The sequence below is a fragment of the Anolis sagrei genome, chromosome 1 (assembly GCF_037176765.1).
Source record: "Anolis sagrei isolate rAnoSag1 chromosome 1, rAnoSag1.mat, whole genome shotgun sequence".
NCBI lineage: Eukaryota > Metazoa > Chordata > Lepidosauria > Squamata > Dactyloidae > Anolis > Anolis sagrei.
In genome coordinates, this window is record NC_090021.1 from 76959953 (window position 1) to 76967006 (window position 7054).

Sequence of the window (7054 nt, forward strand, 5' to 3'; positions counted from 1 at the left end):
ATTTTTTTTACTTTTGAATGGTCTGAGATATTGTAATGAAACGTTATACAAATGATAACTTCCATTGGCAAAAGACTCTTGCTCTTTGAGATCAATGCATGACCAGAAATGTTGCTATAGAGCTTCCTACCTATATGAAGATATGGAGAAACTGTCCTGTTAAAGAAGTTACAAAATAGCTCTGCTCAGTCCTATTACTCTGTGCAAATGAGCTGGATGAGGGAATTGTTTCTGCCAAGTTTCTCAAACCAAGCCCTTGATTGTTTTGATTGTTATAACTGTTTAACTGCTGTTTTTATATGTTTTGTATTATTGTGTAGGCATCGAATTGTGCCTGTTTGTAAGCTGCCCTGAGTCCCCCCTCGGGGGTTGAGAAGGGCGGGGTAGAAGTAAACGAAATAATAAATAAATAAATAAATAAATGCTTCTGCAGCTATACCATAGTTATTTGACAGAAACTACAGGAACACAATGCCCCCTTTTTTGTCAAAGTTTTAGGACAACCATCAGAATCTAGCTCAATCTAATGTATAAAAAGAAATTATGTCCACAACCATGGCCTGATAAACTATCTTTAACATAATGATAACACATCCATGTTCAAACAGATAATTAAATTCATACAGCAGTGTCATCCTAGAATGATGTGAACACTTTGTAAACAATGCCACCTAAGTCCATGTTGCATTTCTAATATCGTTGGATTTTGATCTATGACTGCTTGTTAATTGTCTCCCTTGCTTATAGTACAGTTAGTTTCCACCACAAGGAACTCTACCATCTATGGATCTATGCACCTGTGGATGTATGGATCTATTTATACACCTCAGTTCTCAGGGAGGTGTATATAAAGGGAGGTGCATCTTTACATGTCTTAGCCTTATAGATAAGAATGAAACCTCTGAATCGCAGTGTCTCCTTAACGATGGAGATTGTCCAGTAGGATATTGTGATCCTGTCCTTCACTATGAATAGATCAAGGCAGAAACTAACACATTTTTATTTAAGAAATGTGAGCTCTGCATATACGTTTCTGGCAACACAGGAAGACATGCCCTTCTGAATTCATGTGGAATTTCCATAGAAATTGTGCTATAAGGCTTTTAATGATCCAGCATGACTTATTTTCCTTACATCCTATTTAATTTTGATTCCTACTGGCTTGAATTAATCCCCATTCATTACAGGGTTGGGACAAAAAAAAAAACACCCTAAGCCAGTGGTTCTCCATTTGGGTCCCCAGAATGTTTTGGCCTTCAACTCCCAGAAATCCTAACAGTTGGTAAACTGGAGGGGATTTCTAGGAGTTGTAGGCCAAAACACCTGGGGACTCATAGATTGAGAACTACTGCCCTAAGCTATTTTTAGTGAGCCATTATGCAGAAAAGACAGTGATGTACTCACTAAGATATGTAATTTGGGGGAAATGGGTTTTTTTGTCCATTTAACTAACCCACAATATGAAATATTCCAGGCGTACTTCAGTTAAGCCTTTTGTATGAGGCTTCTTTTTAAGAAAGCTTTTGGGCACACATGGCTACTGAATAGACAGGATTCTTGAGTCTTTACATGGCTTATAATAGGTTTTCTTAGAATCATAAAGTTGGAAGGAACCTATTGGGTCATTGAGCCAAACTCCCTACTCAGTGCAGGATCTCCAGCTAAAACATCCCCAGCAGGAGGTAGCTGTTAAGACTTCCAAAAAGGAGTCTCCACTACCCCTCTAAACAATTAGTCCCATTGCCAAACTGCTTTTATTGCCAAGATGTTACTTCCAATATTCAGTCGAGATCTACTCTCAGTGAATTAAGACATACATACTTACAGTGCAGAGCAGAGGGAAAGTGGAGAAAGAAAGAGAAACAGACTGAAATAGGAAGTGGCTGAAGGGAATTCCTAACCCCCTTAGTAAAATAACCCCCTTAGTAAAATATACCTTAACCCTTTGTATTCGGGTTTTAAGGGAGTCAACCTGAGTTGTTCAACAGAAACCTTGAAATTTGCCCTATTAGATTGCTACACTGAGGTGCTGTATGATGAAAGAAAGAAAAAAGAAAGATATACGTCCTTGTATTTTGAAAGAAGCTGCCAAACAGTCTCAAAAAGTATCAAATAGTATTGTTTACTTATATATGGCTTACCTGATCTGGTTGTTTTGAACTATTATTAGTTTGTATAAAAGGTTTCCTGAAACATGTTTAACTAGTTCTTTTTTGCATTATTGGAATCTATCTCTACTTTTCTCATGTTATTTCTGTCTCTGTTAACAAATTTTCTGGTTAACTGAGGAAATCTGCACATTGTACCCGTATCTTGCCTATGATCAATTCCTGCAACACAATGGAATACTCACTGCTGTCAGAGAATGCCTAACAATTCACTCAGTGCAAGTGCTCCTTATCCTAATGCTTGAAAGTTACCAAATCCCAGTTTATTTAAAAATTATAATAGTACAAGGAGAGGCTCACAACCTGTTTAAGAGGTGATTGCTGCTGCAAAAGGCTTCCAGAAGAAGCAATTCAGGTGAGTCAAAGCAAAGGGTAGTGTGGTGAATCAGAAGGGTCTGATAGGCTACAAAAGGGCCATGCCTTTTCCATCTCTGATACAGAGAAGGCTCAGTCACATTTCGAATAAAAATGCTGCAAGAAGGGTGGATGTGTAAATCTAACTTCCACGTGTTTAGGATGTTTGTTTACATAGCAAGGACAGTATGTGCTGGAGATTTTCTGCATGTACCATTTACTTTCCATACCTTTGAGTGAGCTCCCAGTTGAATGCCTTAATTGGGACTTTGATGTACCCCTGTTGATTATGGAAATTATTTGGTTTTCTTTAGCATTCAGAAATGTAGTATGCTTGTATTGTTTTCATTCTAGAAACAGCTCTTATAAAGGTGGAAAGTCAATAGGAGTCCCCTTCTCTTAAAAAAAGACAGTGTACTGCTGAAAGGTTCATTCAGTCCATTTTCTGCATCAACTTATTTTCCGTTTTCTGAACAGATGTGGAAGTTTAGAACTATGCAAGGAAGGCTGACCTCAAAATATTTCCATCAGGGGTACATTAAGCCAAAGGACTGGAAACCTCATGAGGAAAAGTCTTCTCAGCTCTATGTTTTCAGGCCAGTTCAACAGGCTTGAGCAGTTTGGAAACTCTGGATAAGTTTTAAATAAGCATCTCCAAATTTTGCCAAATATGAAAATCAAAACTAAATATTAAAACCTTTGATGTTTCTTTCTATTTTTCTTTTGTTTTATTGTATTCTTTTATGTCCATATGGTAGTAGAATTTTGTAGAGCACAGAGTGGTTAAAGAGTTATATGGCAGCTGCCATCTACTGACTTCAAGATAAAATATAATTAAATCACAGTTACTGATCTATAATAAAGATGGAAACAAAATGTTGAATGTTAACATAGAAGAAAAGAATAATCAAGAATTAATTTTAAAAATGTTGCACAGTAACTAGGCTATGGGTAAAAGTGATAGATCATGCAGATTGCTTTAAAATAAATCCTACTGGTGCTTTATATAGTTTTGTAAATATGTGTAGAGGTTTGCGCATTGGCCTTTGGCCCTGGAGTTCAGTTCCATGCTGAGCCATGGATCTTGGGAGAATCATACAAGCTCAGTCCCAGAAATTCATGTTCACCAAACATCAGGAACATTTTGAAGGCACACAAAAAACAAATTTTTTTTATGAAAGAAATTCAGCCTGGTGAGAGTTTTTTCCCATTCATGTTTTATTATATTGAGGTTGTGGCTAGAGAGAGCCTGTGTCCGTATGGAAGAGTGGGTCAGATTATTCTTTTTGGCCCCTGAAGCTTAACATGCTTTTATGATATATTGATCCAGTATCTGCTGGTCTCAGAGCATCCCAAATGCATAAAGTCATTTCCCACAATTCTCATGGCATACATATAAGTTGTATGGAAGCAAGGCTCAGCAGGGGAAAGAAAATAATGAAAAAATATTCAAGAGGTGAGTTTTGTGAATAATAATATTTGTATTGGCTTTAATGAAAAGAATTGTGTGTAGTTGTTGGATGAAAGCCATTTCCCCCTCAAACAACAGAAACATGTTATATATTTCTGCAGAGAGGACAAAATAAAATAAAAATAGGAAATTGGTCATGTCTCCATGTGTGCAACATTTCTCATTATTGACGTCTAATGGAATATAGGTGACTAGCATAATAATGTTGTTTTTTTAAAACAAAAATCAGAAAGCAACAAAGATGAGAAGAAATGCTGAAATTCCAGTGAAGTTTAAAATCTTATGTGAGTATTTAAATTTTAAAATAAAACATCAAAATCTAATGTATGTTGGTTATGTTTCTGGTAGGAATCATAGGTTGAAACTACACAGAGTTTTGTTTAAATGCAAAAGCCTCACCATGTGGCATGGAGATTGCCAGCACTGGATTCAAGGTGACTACATCATAATAGAAATGTTATACATAGTAAAATATTTCTATTGCCTTTTTGATACCATTTATGCTATTTATTTTTGCATCAACATTTCATACATCTGGCTGTCTCTGGTAGGAAAAAAAGGAATATACATTCTGATACTGGGATATGATATACTCAGCAATGGTTGTCAACTTGTGGGTCCCCAGATGTTTTGGTGTTCAACTCCCAGAAATCCCAACAGCTGGTAAACTGGCTGTGATTTCTGGGAGTTGCAGGCCAAAACACCTTGGGACCCACAGGTTGAGAACCACTCAGTACTGTATATAGACCATATGAAGAATTCAACATAGCTTTGTATGCTTTGAGGGCGGATTCATATTTCTTGTAATATGCTATTTGTTAACCAATTCATTGAGGATAAAAAGAGGAGGAATAAGGAATCTAGCAGCACTTTTCTTTTTTATTGTACGAATGCTGGTGGATTTCAATTCACTTCTTTAGATGCACCAATGAAATTAATTCAAACTATAGATATATTAGCAGTCATCAGCATTAATTTTCTAATTTTGAACTTCAGATTTCACCATGTTTGCAGAATCTGATTGTCACTGTATAAATGCCACACTTGTATCTTTAAGTTCAAGATAGGATCGTGGTTGTCATTAACTATGAGTTCAAGGTTCTTCAAGCCTTCAGCTTCTTTTTCATAATATTAAGTACTCATCCACTTGGTTGTAACTGTATTTTGAGTTTACTTATAGAATTGTGTACAAAAATACTTTTTGATTTATTCTAAATCACTTGTGAAGATGTTGCTCTTGTTATATCTGTTCCAAATATAATCATATGAACTGTGAATGTTTAGAAATCGATCTCTGGATAGCTATGGAAATTGTTCATAAGGCAATGGACTTCTCTGCACAAATAAAAAAACCCTGCAGTCACCTTGACTCCAGTGCTGTGAATCTCCATGACACAAAGTGAGTTTCACTAAATATCTTGAGTCTTTTGCATTTAAACTGTCTTCATTCTGCTTTAAGCAATCTCAAGCTATACTCTGGAAACTGTAGGAAAGTCTGGAATATCTGCTGGCTTTGGACAACTGCATCAGGTCCTTTTTGGTCCAATATACGGTCCAGACATACAACACCACCATCCCCACATAGGGATAGGTCATCCCCATGTTGCCATCACCGCCATTACCCACCCCCTCCAAATGCCTGGACATCACAGTCATTTCTGCTGTATCAGAAATCAGAAAGGGTGTCTGCATGACCAGCAAGAAGTAGTGGGTTTCCCCTCAAAATGCTCTGCACTGGCTCTGAATTAAGTGTCTGGTGTAGACACAGCCTTGGATTCCACTTTGGAGGGATGGTGGGATATAAATCCAATAAATAAAAGCTTATGTTTCTAAGCCACAGAAAATAGGTTTTCTTTGAAAAAATGAAATATTTTTGCATAGCAAATGCTAACCTTTGTGGCTTCATTACAATCTCTTACTTTCTGAGAACATAGTAATAAATATATTACTTTGATCTCCATTTAATCGCCAAACATTTTGCCAAGAAAACACACATCTTCTCAGGGAAAGCAAGTAGAAAGATATGTGAATACACATTATTCTGTTTCACTGTTATTTTTTCCTCCTAATGCTTATAATAATGGGTACACCCTGTAGAGCTTCAGTGCATCTTACATAATCACAGCTGGTTCCATGAAATGTTCAATTTTTCCCTGTTTCAGAATAAGAAACCTATGAAAATGTGGGGCAAACAGAATCCTGTGAGTGTTAGGTTATTTCCATTTCCACATTGTGAGCAGAGTTTTGAAATAACCCCAGGAGCATTTTAATTATTTTTTAGAGAATCAGTGTTACAAATACAAATTACATAAAACAGTCACAGTTAACAGAACTCCAGTCAGTGAATCCAACTTTTTCATGAGTCCAGCCACATCTCTAGAGGGGGAAGGAGAAAATTCTCAGACAGCCATTCTTGAAATATTATCAAATGTCATGTATTGTTTTAACTAAGAACTAGACATGATAACTTCAATTTGACATGTTCCTGTATTTATGGTCTCACCTGTGATCGAGTGACCAGCCCATGGTAGAAATTGAGGGTTTCCTCCTTGTTCCTTCATTTCATTTTTCTTTATAGTCTGCTTACCGGCCTCCCATTCTCTTGTTCTTCCTCCTTGAAATTGTTTCATTGCTTTTAGCTATTACCAAAGACTTCACAAGCTGACCTTTAATTATTAATATGAAAAACCCAAGAAGACTGATGGCCAACCATAATAATTAAAGATGGCTTCCTTTCTGAAATGTATGAATTGTATTATCCTGCACAGTATTCTTAGAGCTCACTCTTTTATGTCCCAGACTGTTGTTTCCACTTATTTCATGACATTTCAGATTGAATAATTGTAATATCCTGAGCTCAGTTTTATGCGGGAACAGAAGGCACATGTAAGGAAATTAACTTTGTCTGGATCCTGTCATTTGCATTTATGTTTTATGGTATTCTTCACATTTATATTTAATCACATTTCTTTTTTAAAATACAAACAAACCTCAAAATTGTGAGTGATTTAAATAACCCCTTGAGTCTCAAGTAAATGTTTTACTTTATCTTCAAAAGAAA